The following is a 19,284-nucleotide window of genomic DNA, read 5'->3' on the forward strand; positions in this document are numbered from 1 at the left end:
CCATAGGAATCACATTAGTTACGAATTGATGTAATTTACGAAATAACTTCCGCAAACGCTCGTAGCACCATTACGATAATATTATAATTATGTTGTTTTTAAATATCCAAAGACTCCGAATTCACACGAAGACGGCTCGATGAAAACACAAGCTGAAATAGCCTATCAATTTTATCGTACTTCCGTAGTTGTATACCTACGCCTGTACCGCGCACATCACAATTCACTAGACTATGTAGGTATTTCTTTAACAACTGTCGAGAGCGATTAAAATTATTATCCACCTTTAACTGTAATGAGACGTATCAAACGTATAATAATTAACTCGCAGCACGCTTTTACGATATCGAAACGATCTCATTACATTCGGAATTATATATCATAATAAACGCGCGGCCCACTCGTTCGTATATTATTATTATTATTTATTTTATAATTTTTGATGTCTTCAAGTACAATAATATATCGCAGGTACCTACACAACCGGTCAATTGCTATATTATGATATTGAAGGTGTACATGATGTAATTATATCACAGATCACAGACGTATTAGAAACGTGACATAGCAAATAATAAGTCTGCAATCTATATTTGATCCGAGAGACGGTTCTATAATGTTTTTTAGCTGTACTTAGAGAATCGAATTAACAACAATAAATTCACTAAAATAATAAATACACTATTTATTAATACAATAATAATAATAATAATAATAATAATTACACTGTTATTAAATCGCATAATAATGGGTTCACGTATGACTCACGTGTATTACGCGCGTTACATATCGTAGTGTATTAAATAGAATAAAAATATTATCGTTAACCGTATATTCGTACATCGTATAGACTCCAAAGACATGTTTTATAGATGTAGCAGGTAAGTCCTACGATATTACCATCGCCATATACTCTCAAACGCACAATAATTTAATAATTATTATTATATTATGCAGCAATACTTATACCAACAGAATTACCACCCATTTGAGATTCTTGGTATTGGAATATATTATTAATAGGTTTTGTTGGTGTACACACGTGCTACTTGAAAAGTCCTCAGTCAGTTATGTCTGTATATAGTGGACAATAAATTATACTGTTGGGATGGGATTAAAACAAGAGAGACTGGTGTTTTCTTTCTAGGCTGATCGATTTCAAACAGACGTTTCGATTTGGCGTATTTATAACGCACATCTCATCGTTACACAGGGTTGTGTATTTGGTCCCAACTATAAACTATTTATTAGGTTTTATAATATTTTATATTTATAAGCCTAATAATGGCTGCAGGGTTGTTTTTAAACCCAAAACGTTCATTCGTTTTACCACTAGAGCGTAATATTGATTTTCTAGGTAGACAGATATAATATAATATAGCCGGAACAGCAACGAAGACAATGATATAGATCAGTGTTTCTTAAACTTTTTTATCCGTGGAACCCTGTTTGATGTCCACTTTTATCATGGAACCCCAACTTTTTTTTTTATAGGATTTTTTGCAAATAAATTATAATCAACTAATAATATTGCGTTAAAGGTATTTAATTTAAAAAAACATGTTAAAATAAAATTCAAAAAAAATAATAATTGTATATATAATAATACTTTAATAATGATTGCTTTAATTAGACTTAAACCTTTAGGCCGTTCTGGTAGCGAAATTCGACCGTAAAAACAGGGTTTCGTACTTCCCATTTTCCTCAGCTCTCGTTAGTCGTAGAAACATGATTTATACATCAAAATAAACTTGAGAAGTTCCTCTAGATGACCTCGTTCCAGATTTTTGAATTTTTTTTCAAACCAGAAATATTTTCATTTGAAATTTTCAAAATTTTTAAAATTTATAAAAAATCATATAAAATATAAAAAAATAATATATCAAAAAAATGGAAAGCAGTTCTCTAGAGAAATTTCTCAAGTTAATTGTTGTGTATAAATCGTGTTTCTACGACTAACGAGAGCTGAGGAAAATGGGAAGTACGAAAACATGTGTTTGGTTAGAAAAATCATAAATGAACAGTCGTCATGTGCTGCTCTGCTAAGTATAGCGGCAGCGTTCGAGAACAATGTTCATACTATCACCCCGCGCGTGACTGAAGCAGTGCAGACATACCGCACCATAGGTCTAAACGGGTTTTCATATCGCAGTTTATAAAATAACTAGCTGTAGGGTAGAAGACCGTGGCGGAGCGCCCGGCTCTGACTTGTGTAAGCAACCGAACGGTTGCGCCTGTTATAAACCGATAGGCAACTTAACTGTCGTGACAGTGGGCGACACGGAACCGACGGCGATGACACGAGGAAAAAAATGGAATAATATAGAAACGAGGAAACAGTTTATACAGTGAGAAAACGGGATGATGCAGTTTAATAATAGGGATGGGGTCCCTGTGGTCGAATCGGTATGGTGCAATGACCACAAGGCGCTATTACAATAAAGGGGCACTTAAAACTAACCTGAAATTAAGTATAAGCTTCCTGCAGATACCGATGGCGTAGTCGGAAGCGGCAACTGCACCTGAATATCGTCTCGACGTCTAGGACTGCCCAATGGCTTCTCAATTCACCAATATCAACGCAACCAGAGCGTTCTTGGACTACGCGTTCCAGGAGCTTCAAACCATCCTGGACCGGATCACAGAAATCGAAAACACTTTGATAGAAGCTGACGAGTGCACCGACCAGTGCTTGAATTGTGGATGGACGTGGGGGGACGGAGTCCGCCTTCTTTTTTTCTTTAGCGTACCCCTTCTATTTATTTGAAACGGAACGCTGAAAACGCAACATTTGATGTAATGAATTCGTAAATAATCAGTTTTTTCTGATGCAAAACATACCTATAACCTATAACCTATAGCCATACTATTTGTATATTTGTATCGACTATGAAAAAAAAAATTGGTTAATAATAATGGGTAATTAATATAATCAATCGTTAGGCTGCGGCGACCACAACTAGACCTTTTTACTATGCGACCACTGCGATCCTAGATATTGTGAACGTAACTATTTTTCACTTTTATTAAAATAATATATAAAAGAAGAAGATGTCAAATCTATGAATGTTTTTTCAACAAATTTTACACTAATTCGCTTTTAACATTGATTGGCTACAGTTGAGTTAATTGCTCATTTTTTATAGGAAATTTATAAAAAAAAAATATTCATAACTAAGTGTTTATAAATAATAAACTTAACTAAATGAACATGGATATATGTATTGCTAAAAAAGATCTTGTATAATAGACAATTATTATACGTTACAATTTTACAAAAACTACCAAAAAAAAAAATTAACGTGTTCGTAATGTGTACAATGTTTCGAACAGATTCGTATGTCATTCAACGACGTCACAGCCACCGAATAATCGGATCAGAATCGAATCGCGCGCGTTGTCAGATCATTACAGCGGCACACGAGACGGGCAGCTCAAACGAGAGCGATACACCCGTAACGCGGAACTCTGACGAGTCACTGGAACTGTGCCATATGCTCGCTAGATCCGACGTACGCGCGACTCGTCATTTCTGCGGAACGTAACCTGCTGTAGCTCTGCGCGTGTCGACAATGTCGATAACGGACAGGGAAACGGGGTTTTTACGAATATACGTTCTGTTTGGAAAACATACTTGAACACTTACGAATAACGTATTCCTACGAATGACTGTTTATCGCATAACACGGAAACAGAAAAAATGAAATATGCATTAACGCAAATATTTAATACAGATATGTAACGATCGGTGTTCGAGCTAAGGAAATGTTGAATGTGCAAATAGGTATGAATAAAATCACTATTTGATAATACGACTACAAGCAATGTAATGTGCAGGCAACGTAATATGTTAAAGATGAAAAAATATAAATACCAGATGCCTTCCCTAATCGCGCAAGTCTGCCCGGGGTGGGTCTTGCTACGACGGAGGACGGACAGTGAATGTCAATGCTGGTCGTTTCGCCGGGCCTTTTATACCCGATTCATTTGCGATAATACTGCAGGACCGGTATCGTGTTATTCTGTGACCGATAACAAGACACCGTAGAAACCCCAATAGTGCAATCGCCGATAAACGCACAATTTAAATAAAAATAGTAATATTAATAATAATAATAATAAGATTAGGAATAAGAATAATAAAAATGATAATAATAAAAAAGAAAAGAAGAATCTAGAACCTTATCCGTGCATCTCCCGCACACCGAACGGAAAAATCCCCCCTCTCGGACAATAAATTAAAAGTTAAAATATTAAACAATTATTTATTATGTACAAACTTTTCACGGGATTTTAAGACATTCCAGAGTTTTTTCAAACCCGTAATTCTTTTCGTATTCGCGTAGTTTGCGTCTTTTGAAAGCCGTGCGTATATACGATTTTTCGCCGTACGACCGCCAACAACAGTCCGCCGGACGTTTTTCTTCATTTTTTTTATTTTCGCACATAGGATTCAATAAATTGCATTTTATCGTATTTATATCATTTTTGTTGTTCTCGGTAGCTAAACTTTTACGTCATACTTATATCTTCAAGCACGGGTTGTGCTGTATACCATAAAAGCGTTTCTCGACGACGTTTGTGTCACACAGTACTGTATGTATGTACATCCGGTACATGGGTGTATAATTGGTGTATATATGTAATAATAGGTACATCGTACATGATAAGTTTTTTTGTATGTGTATTGATTAATTATTAGTTATAACAATTTCATTCAAGTAGTGACACAAATAATTATGTACATACACCGCATGGTGTTCGCGTAGCGGCGCATTTTAATTTTATTTATTATTACTAAAAAAAAATTCAAATATCTGATAGCACACACACACATAGCTGGTACACGCAGAATACCAAAATGTCTAGGTAAACGAACCGTCCCGTCCACAGACTCCACAGTATGTACGATAATAATTTGTGAACGCTTCACAAATTTATTACTTTTTTCACTTGGCATAGATGTATTTACCCAACACCTATATAGTATAAGTATATATACCTACGGACTATAGCATGTGTTACACTGTCGAAATTCAAATCTCAATAAAAATTAATTCTTAAGTACAGAATTTTTTATACAATTTTTTCAGATTAGAATATAACTGAAAATAATTGTAGAAAATATGGTATTACTACAGGCACGTATACAGGAAGGTTTGAGAATTCAAACTTCTTGCGAAGTGCTTTCGAAAAACATATATTTTTCGACATAGCTATGAAAAAGTAAAATACAATTTTTGATTTGTTTTATTAATCATATTATGTAAGATCTGACTAATGAAATTAATTTTCCACATAACACATATAACACATTTACAATCCACATATAGTTATAGCTAGTTTATATACCTATCCTTGCTGTATCCGTTGGTGTATTTACAATTCACTGCGTGCGTTTTATGTTTACGACGTAGCAACTATTTTTGAAATATTATTTAATACGTATTTATAGTATTTATGTCGCATGCAGTTCCATACGTTGACCATGAACATGTTAATGTAACTCTATGTGTACAAACGAATCTTCTGTTAAGTATAAATAAATATTAAATATTAGCGATTTTATTAGTCATTATTTCGTTAATTAGGTAAAATAATTTAAGTATTATATCCTTGACAATATAAAAAAGAAAAAAACAATAATTTTTTATATCAACAGAGACATTTTATTGACATTTTTAATAAATGAAAAAAATGTGGCTTATACTGACTAATGCAGATAAAAACATTTTAAATTTCAAAATAATTATACAGATGAAAAAAAATCAGGTGGCTCAAAGTGGCACAAAATTTAGTATGAAAAAGAAAAAACAAAATATAGGCATCAGAAAAAAATTGCTAATATGTAGCTTTAAGAAAAAAAAAACCAAAAAAAAAACAATTAATAAGGTGTAACAAAATATAAAGTGAGTGTAGTTGAAAAAAGTTGCCAAAAGCGGCTTATTACAAAAAATGAAAAAAACAAAATATAAATAAATGAATCAGAAAAAAATCGCAAATGGCTTAAAGAAACACAACAATAAAACAATAAAAAAAAAACACATCGGACGACAGAACGACACAAAAAAACGATGATTGGGGAGGGGGGGGGTACGAGATGGCGTTTTCGGTGCAAAATACCGACCATACCGCCAGCACCGTCCGTGCACTTTCTCGTACATCCCCCCCCCACACCAATCCTTCGTCGCCGTCATTCTGCGACCGATGTCCTCCGGCCGAAGGGGCCACTTCCGGGACGCTATCTTCGCCGGATGCAGCACGCTCCCAACGCAAAGCGCTTGACGCTCCGCCACGCCGTGGCAAAACGGCGCGGACGGTGCGGAGCGCTTTGCGCGGACGTCTCATCCAGGCGAAGCCAACCCACAATATCGCCAAAACTATTTCGGACTTCCGGTCCTCTGGCCAGCTCCGAAATCACTCGGCGGTCCTCCACGAGTTTCCAGTCACCTGACGGCCCATTTTGGTAGACTGCAGCAGGCGTTCCTGGTGTGCAGGAGGTATCGATAACGTCCTGCTGCAGTTCGACATGGGGCGGCGTTGACTGGTCGGCAGACTCGTCGGCGGACTTGTCGGCGGACTCGTCGGCGGACTTCTCGGCGGACTTGTCGGCGGACTTGTCGGCGGACTCGTCGGCGGACTTCTCGGCGGACTCGTCGGCGGACTCGTCGGCGGACTTCTCGGCGGACTCGTCGGCGGACTCGTCGGCGGATTTCTCGGCGGACTTGTCGGCGGACTCGTCGGCGGACTTGTCGGCGGACTCGTCGGCGGACTTCTCGGCGGACTCGTCGGCGGACTTCTCGGCGGACTCGTCGGCGGACTTCTCGGCGGACTCGTCGGCGGACTTCTCGGCGGACTCGTCGGCGGACTTGTCGGCGGACTTGTCGGCGGACTTGTCGGCGGACTCGTCGGCGGACTTGTTGGCGGACTCGTCGGCGGAGTTGTCAAATTCTATCATAATGTTTTCAATTTTTATGATCCCTTCTTCAATGTTTTGAAGCACATTGAACGCGTAGTCCATGAACTCTTCGAAATCGTTAAATTGAGAATCCATTTTCTAATGAGTAAATGTGCTGTTGTGTGAATAGACGTCTTGCGATTATGATTTACAAATAAACTTGTTTAGAATATCGTCGGTCACCGCCGTGGCAAAATCGCCCTGACGACGAGCACAGCGTTGTTTATTACAAGCCAGCAAATTCCTGTATATTCATCAATTCTAATCGCGGTCGACATTAGGATTTTGCGGGCCCGTTTATTTTTCTGAACACTATTATTTATCGATATATTATATTATCTAGTAATATCATAATAATTTATTATGGTAATTTTGGTATATGGTATTATTTTTCATACAAATCTTGAAATAGTCGAGAAAGTACGATATAAATAATGGTATACTCATTTTTATTTTTATTATATATGCTAATGTGAATTATAAGTTTAAATTTTTAAATTAATATGAAATGTTATCAAACTGTTATAACATTACGAGTAACTATACCATAATATTAAGTTAATAATAAATCTGTAATAATTTAAATTTTCGCTCTAAACATATTATCTATATAAGTCTGTTTTTCATTTATTTCACGTGTGCAGATTGGTAATAATATATAATACGAGTATGCTACCCGTTCCTTAAATTATTCATATTTTTTTTTAACGATTTTCTTTAGCTATTTATACACAATTGCATTATTTAAATTCGAATGCAGTGAAAATATATTAAAACAATTGAACATTACATTTATTTTAACTTTGAAGAATACATTATATATAACAGGTATCGGTTATTTTTCAACCATTTTGAATATCAGACAAATCTTCGGAGATCTTATAGTTTTTTGGGCGACTCCTGATTGTGGTTCGTACAAAGTATAAATAATGTATTTTCAATGGTTATTCAGATTAAATTATTATCTCGATTGTGTCTTATGTATTTTAATGTAAATATAATATAGCACATTCACGGGAGCTAATAATATATTTATGTATTTGACACTTTATAATTCTTTTTCATGTATGCCTATAATCAATTCGACTATTTAATTATCTACGTTGTACTTGTAAAGTATTTTAGTCATTTTTCTATGTATAATAATATATAATATATCATGTTACAGCGTGTGATAGACTTTTGAATTTCAAACGAATATAAAAGAAAATTATGCTAAGTAATTTTAATATTTTAAAAAATGGTCTAACCTATTAGACATTTTTCAAAATGTTTTACTTAAGTACAAAAAAGTTAAATGTCTTTAAATAGCGCATACATCTCCAAATGTAAAAGTTTTAAATTGATTTTTGTAGATGATAATACCAAAAATTCTAGTCCCTAATGTCTACCGTTATTAATTTATGAATTAAAACGAAAATAACATGAGACTTTCTCCACCGTGCGCAAAAACATTGAATCATAATCAATAATCATGTATATAATTTATATTGTATATTATATCATATATATATTATGTTATTAAAATTATGATTAAGTATAATAATAATTATATTAATCATCGGTTTCTAGGTGTACTTTACGAAAATTCCGATCAAAATAATAATAACAATGCATTTCGTCTAAATATATTATCGAATTTATGCGAAATCAGGCAGTTAAAAATTGCTGCGCTCGGCACCATAACACACAATATATATTATGAAAAAACAAGATCAATATTGTCAAAAAATGCAGGTTTTGAGTAAATATTTATGTTTTCCGCAATTTTTTATTTGTTTTTGGTTTTTATTAATGTCCTCAGTTGATTGCGTGTTTTTCAGTTATCTCTGTTACACGTTTTAATGCGTTCACAATTATCGCATATTAATAATTTTAACGGCGAGTGAAAGATATCACAACGGATAGTAGGTAGTATCATCGTTGTATATTAATATTTATTTAAATTTCAAACAAGTTTTTTGTTCAAAAAAACAAAGTCTAGGCGTATGCGCCGGCAATGGTAAGTATACATCATATTATAATCACTTATTTAATTATCATTTATGCATGACAAATACACTCTGGAAGCCTCGATGTTTTCAATACCTACTCACAAAATATTATATCAATTGTGCAAATGCCAAACAATGAATAAGGTTGTCCGGAAAATGCGTTTGAGCACGTGTGGCACAAGGGAGCAATTACCTCTTGGTGTAGTGTTTGAAGGAATAAAACGATACTTTTGGCCCTTTCGACATTAGAACACATGATGTGAGGCGACGGAAAAAATGAAAAAAGTTTATGAGTGCCACTATACATATACATGTTCTATATCTGTGACAGTTTTTGTAAAAATATTTAAAAATATCTCATTTCTGCATCCACTACGTAATACGCTTGTACGTTTAAATAATATGTATAGATTGACTACTGAATATTTAAAAAATATTATTTGAAAACTAATTACTTTTATATTACAATGATACACATTGATAACAATATTTTATATTTTCCAAAGTTGAAAAATGTAAGAGCACAAAAGCTACAAATGAAAGTTTAAGTTGAATTTAAAGATTCGACTGTTGAATCAAAACCACACTGTTGAGTTACGCAGAAAATAATCGTGTCATTAATGTATGGTTCTGATTAAAATGGTGAGGGTAACCAATTATTACACGTCTAAAATTTTCCAGATAGACATTTATTTTAGTTATCTATCTAGACAATTTTCAACGCTGCGTATTGAATAATAGCATTAAAATTAAAAATGTAAGTAATCTTTCATTATTTCCCTTTTATTATGATAGATAAACCTAATAAGTCTCTAACGATATTAAGACATCAATACAAATGGAACGTTATAATTTTTAACAGGAAATGATTACTGCTCTTTTAGTTTAAAAAATAATTACAATTTTGTAATAAAATAAAAATTTTAGATAGTATATTATTATTCACTGACGAATTATAAACAAATAATAAATAGGGTGAATAGAAAAATATAGTATAACAAAAAAATAATAATATATAGTTGTGTATTTTACTTGAAAAATAAAATGTATTAATTATTTTATAATAGCATTATATTATAATTTGAGACGGCGGCAAATGTCCTGCTGTAAGACTATCATATTGTTGCTCAATCCGCCACTCAAATCAAGAGGTTTTAGCATGCCCGCATTATTGTGAACTCGTTAAAATACTAAATACTTTTACTTTTACTTAATACTTTTTTTAGCATTAAAATTATGGTCAGTATCTAATCTGTTGGGGCAAAGTTCCTTTTTATATTTTTATTTGCAGTGGTTTTGTTCGATAACGTGTTAATACGGAAGGTATTGGAAGGCATTACAATATAATGACGTTTTTACTCGCGATAAGCTTGGTTCCCCTCTTAAGGGGAAGTCCTTGCAAAGGGGAGTGCGTGGTTATAATTATACGAATAATAATATTGTTTGGAGTCGACACGTTTAAAATGTAACTTAAACTTCACTGTTTTAGATTCGATAAATGTAATAGTAAACGGAGCGAAAATTACGCGTGCACACATTACAAATGCGGGACACGGAAAGTTATAGCATATACAGTATGGCTTAAATAAAATTATCCAATTTTTTATTGTCTTTGGCAAATTTATTTTGTCGTGAGTAACCCGTAACTAAGGTAATACCACAGACAACTATAGACTATTATTTTTGGTCGTCATTAATAATTATTCTATTTGATAAACAACAGAACGTGATTGCTTATTTATTATGTTTTATTTATTTAGTATTAACGATAAATATTATTAGTTAACATTACATTTATTTAACTATAAAGTATTAACGATAAATATTATTAGTTAACATTACATTTATTTAAATATTAACTATTATTTTAAAATTTTACGATCAAAAATACCAAAGCTCATTGCGGAATCTGCGAGATGTAAATTCGTAAGTACCTATTTATTTTACTATATCCGTATCAACATTTTACACTAATTTTTTGCTTTATTTTTATGACTTATTATTTTAAATTGTAATTATATTTTTATGAGTATATTTAAATCAGTAGTAAAAGCATACTATTTGTTCCTACAACTATGATATTTCATTTTTTAATTATGATGCAAATACTATGTTAATGTTTGCTAATTATTAAACTTAAAAAGTTGATTACAAGTTCCTGATTGATTATGTTAAGTTATTTTAAGAATATTTTAATTATTTGTTATTAAATGATTTAATTAATAGAACAACTGAGGTAAATTATGAAAATGTAATAATAATAGTATTATACCTACTTTTATATTATTAAATTTTTGAATTTTATCAAATGTTAATTATTAGCAGTGGCGGAACTAGGGGGGAATTGATCCCGGGCGTACAATTTTAGTAGGCGTAAATTTTTGTGGGCCTTTATTTAATTTTTGAGTTAGAAGTTAAACTATTTTTATTTCACATAATTTGTTTAAGATTTGGTGATAACCAAGTTTAATGGAATGAAAAGCAAAAAAATGATACTAGACTAATAGTATTTATAATCGATGAAATTACACAGAGACAGACCTAATAATAAAAAGACAAGAATATTTTTATTTTTCAATAATTTTATTAAAAACTTTTTGGAATGCCAGATATTTTTTATTAACATTTAAAAAAAAAAAAACTTAGAAAAATCGAAAATCTCAATGGCCTATAGTTTAAAAAAATTCTAAATATTTTAAAAATTTTAAAGTAAATAGATAACGCTAATATACACATTTACTTATAAATAGCATATATGCAACTATTTAAGAGGTTCCACAAGGTTTAATAAATATTTACTCGTACCGGGATTGGAGATATCTTCTTTTACATTATTGACATTCAAATCCAAACTACGACGTAACTCTGCTGCTGGAGGTTTAAGTGTTTACGTTGGTTTAACATCGGCTATCTCGATATCATAGAATTTCCAAATAATGGCAACATCCTGGTCTAAATCAGCTTGGTTCTTTGGCATTTCGTCTATAAAATATACAATTTAATTTGTGTGTTACTAAGTAGATATACATGAAACCCTTTCAAAAATAAAATTTGTTTTGAACAATAATCACTCGTTTCAGACTTGATGGTTTCCGTTGCTCGTACTTTTATCAATTGATTTCAACCGTCACCTAAGATATCTAAATAGTCTTGCTATATTATTTTGCTTGGGTGTTGGTTTGACACCAGCACTAAAGATATTGTCATTACACTTTTCAATCGTAGAATCTTCCAATTCCGAAATTGGTTCATTCGTTGGCATTTCGTTTACAAGATTTACAATGTTTTCATTGCATTTACTTATTATATGCATGTATGCAACTATTTAAGAGGTTCCACAAGGTTTAATAAATATTCTCTCGTACCGGGATTGGAGATATCTTCTTTTACATTATTGACATTCAAATCCAAACTACGACGTAATTCTGCTTCTGGAGGTTTAATCATTAACTTTGGTTTAACATCGGCTATCTCGATAGAAGTAGAATTTCCAATAATGGCAACATCTTGGTCTAAATCAGCTTGGTTCTTTGGCATTTCGTCTATAAAATATACAATTTAATTTGTGTGTTACTAAGTAGATATACATGAAACCTTTTCAAAAATAAAATTTGGTTGGTTTGACATCTTCACTAAAGATATTGTCATTACACTTTTCAATCGTAGAATCTTCCAATTCCGAAATTGGTTCATTCGTTGGCATTTCGTCTACAAGATTTACAATGTTTTCATTGCCTTTACTTATAAATAGCATATATGCAACTATTTAAGAGGTTCCACAAGGTTTAATAAATATATTTACTCGTACAAGGAACGTAGATTCTTTCGTTTATAGATGTATCATCCAAATCGAATCCTTGACCTTGATATATAAATTATGCTGCCAGAGGTTTAGCTCTTAATGTTGGTTCGAAATCGGGTATGTCGATAGTATTATCAGTGTAATTGCAAACCCTCGAAACATCCTGATCGAGTACCTATAGATTTTAGTAGTATAATGAAAATAATATATAAATTATGAACGTACCTGCAACGTGTTTCCAATTATGTTAGCGTCTTGTGCATGCTTTACTCTTACCGGGATTTGAGATCTCTTCGTTTGATGTTGTGCCATTCAAATCTAAACCACGACGTAACTCTGATGTCTGAGGTTTAAGTGTTTACGTTGGTTTGACATCGTCAATTTCCCTAGTTTTATCAGTGGAATTCTGAATAACGGCAACATCCTGATCTAAATCACCTTGGATCTTTGGCATTTCGTCTATCAAATTTACAATTTTTTCATTGTGTATCGTATTAGTTTATTGACTACATATCTGTATTTGCTACAACTTATTTGTGCGAACAATCTTTTACCAAAATGAAGTACATAAAACAAAAATATAGACCGGTCATGACTGACAAATATTTAGAGTCAGTTTTTAAAATTGGAACTAGTGACATATACAACCTCAATTCGATCAAATATTAGCAGAAAAAATCAATTTTATACGTTTTATTAATAAAAAAATTATTTCAAAAATTAATAAAATTAGGTATACTATATTATATTGTTATTTTTTTTACCAAGTATATTTAAGTATGCTCTAAACAATATTTGATAAAAAATTTAAAGTAAACATATTAATATACCAATATTTCGATAAAATTAAAAATTATATGTGTTAATAAACTTTTGGCCCACTAAGAGCATTTGATATTTTTTGTGGCCCTTGAATAAAAAAGTTTGGATACACATATCGCCGATATCAGAAGTAGAAGTGTTAAACATCGTGGCCTATTTGGCATGCACATCCATATACTAATTGATTATTTAGTATACGTATATACTAATATTAATGTACTTAGCTTAGCTGTATAAAAGCAGGCGGGCGTTGTTGTTTTCCCGTAACTGCCGTCTGCTGCGCGCGCAGCTTTGATACACTAATGTATACACCACAGTACATATATATACTCGCGGTGGCGGTGGCGGTGTCGCGAGATCATACTTTTTTCCCCACTCGCAAATGCTTTCTTATACGGGGTGCCCAACGTGCCTAAAGAAGTTTTCACTTCAATTAACTACCACTTGGCAAGAACGGCCCTAAATAATACTCTACAAAATCTAGTAGATAACGTTCTCCTTTTTTTTATATTACTCGTATTGGATATCATCTCTCTGGATATAATCATTGCGATATTCAATAGGGGGAACATCCAGTTCCAAACATAATTCGTTCGTTGGCATTTCGTCTACAAAATTTACAATGTTTTCATTTCATTTACTTATAATATGCATATACGCAACTATTTAAGAGGTTCCACAAGGTGTAATAAATATTTACTCGTACCGGGATTATAGATATCTTCGTTTGACGTTGTGCCATTTAAATCTAAACCACGACGTAACTCTGCTGCTGGAGGTTTAAGTGTTTACGTTGGTTTAACATCGGCTATCTCGATATCAGTAGAATTTTCAATAATGGCAACATCCTGGTCTAAATCAGCTTGGTTCTTTGGCATTTCGTCTATAAAATATACAATTTAATTTGTGTGATTACTAAGTAGATATATATGAAACCCTTTCAAAAATAAAATTTGTTTTGAACAATAATCACTCGTTTCAGACTTGATGGTTTCCGTTGCTCGTACTTTTATCAATTGATTTCAACCGTCACCTAAGATATCTAAATAGTCTTGCTATATTATTTTGCTTGGGTGTTGGTTTGACATCAGCACTAAAGATATTGTCATTACACTTTTCAATCGTAGAATCTTCCAATTCCGAAATTGATTCATTCGTTGGCATTTCGTCTACAAAATGTACAATTTAATTTGTGTGTTACTAATATATATAAATTATGCTGCCAGAGGTTTAGCTCTTAATGTTGGTTCGAAATCGGGTATGTCGATAGTATTATCAGTGTAATTTCAAACCCTCGAAACGTCCTGATCGAGTACCTATAGATTTTAGTAGTATAATGAAAATAATATATAGATTATAAACGTACCTGCAACATGTTTTCAATTATGTTCGCGTCTTGTGCATGCTTCTTCATTTGAGAATCATTTGTTTTTTGTTCTGTTGCTTCATTGTTTGAGGAACAATTTCACTTTCATCTGTTTCGATTATTGCTCCCGTCAGATCTAATTTTATAGATTTATGTAATCCGTCCATTTGAATAGACTTTTCGTCAAACTTGCGGTGTACGTAAAAGTTTACTTATATAAAGTAAGTATAATAAATAACTTTCAATCAGAAAGTATAAAATTAATAAAATATTATAATAAACTGATTAAATACTTTATGAACACAAAACTACTGGAAATTTTTTACTTTTGGCCCCCCCCCCCCCAAAGTACCAACGAGTTGAATTTCTCTTATCAAAGAGGGGCTGAAGTCAAAATTAAAGTATTATTTTTAATCCAAAACGTGTTCAAAGACACAAAAATAAAAATAAAAATAAAAACATATATCATTGTAAAGTCAATGCATTTCTCATTTTGTTCAGAATCTAAAATTAAAAAGAACATATATTGTTATGAATAATAAATATTAATATAATAAAAACTGCATTTTGTAATCGATGATAGTACAAAATTAATGTCATTTATATTACTTAATACTTATTTCGTTGTCATCGTGACAAAATAAATTATTTTTTTTTTTTTTGTCATGGTCGTTGTATTACATTGTGGTTTTTTTGTAATAAAATTTCGCCATTTTGGTCATCGATCTAGACATCATTCTAGTTAACGGTAAGATTATGATTAGATTCGTTTATTAAGTATACGTATATTGGTACATACTATAATAATTAAGATTCTGAGTGAAACTAGGCATGATGTATTTATGCTCGGTGGCGTAAATACCGGGTGGGCAACCGCCACGGGCCCACAACTGATATATACATTATTTAAGTATTTTTAAATGTACATCTGTGAATTGAATCTATAAAAAAATATCGTATGTATGTGTTTAAGTCACGAACTAAAATACTAAAAAATATAAACACGAAAAATGGTAATTGGTGATCTAGCTATCAGCCCTGGAGTTGATTTTAATGACACATATATGCTCCTATTGCAAAGCTTACAACTGCCCGAGCTATATTAGCACTCATGAAAGGAAAATTAAATTAATAAAATAAATTTATTTTTCCCCTATTTTGTTTTTCAAAAAAAAAAATAATGATAATAAAAAATAATAACGAAAAAATAATAAAGGCAAAAAAGCGAGAAAATTTATAAGTATTATAGGTGAACACGACGGTTTCCAACAAACAACGACAACAGGCCTCCTGTTTCAACACAAGTTGCAGGACTGTCGACACATAATATGGACAGTTTATTCAAACGATGGAACGGATTCCCGCAGGTGACGAAACATAAATATTGGTTATGAGGACGAAGTAGATTTAATGTAGATACATTTTAGATTTATTTTAAGATGTATTTATATTTATGTAAAAAAAAGGGGCGAGAGATACATACGAATAATTAATTGTAAAGAGCAAGAGTGTTCGTAAATTATAAAAAAAATTACTTTAAACATTAAGTGATTGAAATTTTACAGTAATATCAACATAAAAAAACAAAACACAATGTTGACATCTGCAAAATATTACGTAGATTAAATTATTCATACATGGTCATCAGATACTGATAATTCAGAAAACAGGTATAAGACACTCACTTGATAAAAAAATATGTAACATGCGTGTGATCGCATTTTTTAGTAAAAAAAAAAAGAAAATTTTAATAAATATACATATAGATAAATGTATGCTGAAGTGCAGTCTGTTTACAAACATATCATGTCAATATCAGTCATCACAATATCACAGTGGTGTAAATATTCAAATTCTAGTAAAATTTCAATCAGTTAACAAAAAACTAATCTTAAAAATATGTTCATAGAAAAATCATTGTTAAATAAAAAACGATTCATATTGTAATTTTTTTTTTATCAAATATTTAAATATAAATAAAAAAAAGGAGGGGGGTAATTTAATTATCGTTACATCATTATTTATAGTCAATGAACATAATATGTACAATACAGCTACATATTATACATTTTATACACATGCTGACTAGATATTAAGCCCTCCCCCCTCCGGCTCTGTTCCACATTTATTGTAAAGCTACGGCTAAATACCCACATGTGAGAGAGCGATAGTTCTCCGCGATTTTAACGAGTATAATTGTCTATACTGACGTGTACGTGTTATATTCAAAATTTCAAATATATTTATATTACATACAAGTAATATATTATGAAAAACATTCATATAAATAATATATCTGAGCGCGAGCGACACGCCGCGACAAAGCGGTAACGTGCGAACGTGACTTGGCCCGAAAAGTGGTTTTGGTGTGGCAGTTAAGCCGAAAAGGCATACACCGGACACACGGGTACCGGGGTATGGCGAGTAAAGCACACACCATGGCAACCACACAACTGGTACAAGGTACAACAGCACAACGGCGGCGCGACAAGTCGACGATCCGACCAAGACACTGAGGCGATCACAGCGTAACCACCCGGAAGGGAAAAGCCACCTGCCGCGGTGACCTTTGGTCCGATCGAAGTGCGCCGACGGGGTCGGTGTTCGAACAATAGATGTCACGAGTTCAATATTGTTACTTATTGTTTCTAACAAGTTGTTAGTTGTTATAGTTCATTATTAAATATTAAACGTAATATAATATTGTATTAACAAAAATATCGAATATTGATTGGTGTGTTAAATTAACTGTTTATGAAACAAAAGAGAGTATAATACAATATAATTAAATAAATTAAATTTCAAAAAGGTGTTTTTGATTCATATACATAGGCGTGCGCACGGGGCGAGCCGGATGAGCCCCGGCTCGACCTGAATCTTTTTAGGGGCATAGAAAAATTTCAAATTTATGTATATTATATTTAACTCTATCATTATATTCGTGGAGATCATGAAACTTGTATTTGTCGTAATAGTGAAATAAAATAAAAAATATTTGTGTACCACCACATAATTTTTATTGATTTATTTATCTGACCAAAACATTGTGCACTAAATGTCAAAATATGTACCTAGTATGACTAAGGAAGTACTAAAGAGTCTATACCCTATATAGTATGGACAAAGGCCTATCGCCTATGGAAAATAAGAACATTTATTTATCAATTATTACATAACTACACATGTATATATTACCTACTAAGTTTTTTTGATGTATAGTTAAATATAAAAACGTGCATTAGGTATGTATTAATATAATATGTAATTTTATTTTTAACTTAAAAAGTATACAAGTACTTATGCCTAGCACATTAGTGTCGTATACTCATTGCACATACAACTTGATTCTATATTTGTATAGGTACATATTATACAGTTTTAAATTTACAATTATTACAATTAGAATGTATGTACCTAGCTAGTATGTTAATGTGTCAAAAAAAAAAAATTAGGGACGCTGTTCAAGTATTTGGGTACTAATTCTTCCAGACTCCACCGGAAATTAAAGTCTACGCACGCCTATGTACATATATATATATATATGTTAATTGTCAACGATATTGTAATGGATAATTTATTATTATGATGTAATAATTTACAGGTTAATATGCACCGTTTAAATCTAATCAAATACAAATATTTATAAATATATTAAATTCAAATAATTCGGTGTTGGTGAGTTGCGGCCCAGGTTTATGAGAGGTACGTACGAATTGCGGTCATACATTAATGTATATGTTACATACATTATATATATATATTATATTATAAACATCACAATATACGTATTTATTATAATATAACGTATTTTCTAGTATTAATTGTCGTACTTATATTAATATTTGTCGTAAAAAAAAATAAAAGCATTCATAAATTAATAACATTTTTTTGTGTTTTGAAAATTTAGTAGGTATATAATGATAATAATGTTAAAAATAAAAGTATTCGCTTATTACCTAATAATATTGTATAATAATTTCATTGACTATTGTTTTGACAATAATTTAAAACTCAACGATTTAACAAATCAAAATTATGTATTACTTTTAGCTCGTGTTTTGTCATCTGTTCTCTAATGAAAGATTATTTTTCACACATTTTTTTTTGTTCTTACATTTTAACTTCTGCATTTTATGTATGTTTCAAATTGAACTTGTAGTAATACATCGACGAAGTTATATATTATGTTGGGATGGCTAGTGTAGAACGACATGTTTAGTTTTGAATGAAAATTTTCACAGCTGTTAGTAGTACGGTTGCAGTTAGCAGTGAACTGTGCCCAAATATTCAGGGGGGGACATAGCGTCTGGTGAAATATAGTTTTCAAAAATGTAGTCTGTAA

At 32.0% G+C, this 19,284-nt stretch overlaps 1 long non-coding RNA gene across 1 annotated transcript; it reads right to left on the minus strand.

Annotated features, from left to right (window-relative positions):
* Positions 1-2,732: 2,732 nt before the first annotated feature.
* On the minus strand, positions 2,733-3,932 carry LOC132922494 (uncharacterized). The gene is made up of 2 exons (XR_009661023.1): positions 3,875-3,932; positions 2,733-2,776 (listed from the first exon to the last, which is right to left on the minus strand). It is a non-coding gene; the product is annotated as an uncharacterized LOC132922494 (long non-coding RNA).
* Positions 3,933-19,284: the final 15,352 nt, after the last annotated feature.

This window comes from Rhopalosiphum padi, chromosome 2, assembly GCF_020882245.1.
Source record: "Rhopalosiphum padi isolate XX-2018 chromosome 2, ASM2088224v1, whole genome shotgun sequence".
Classification (NCBI taxonomy): Eukaryota; Metazoa; Arthropoda; class Insecta; order Hemiptera; family Aphididae; genus Rhopalosiphum; species Rhopalosiphum padi.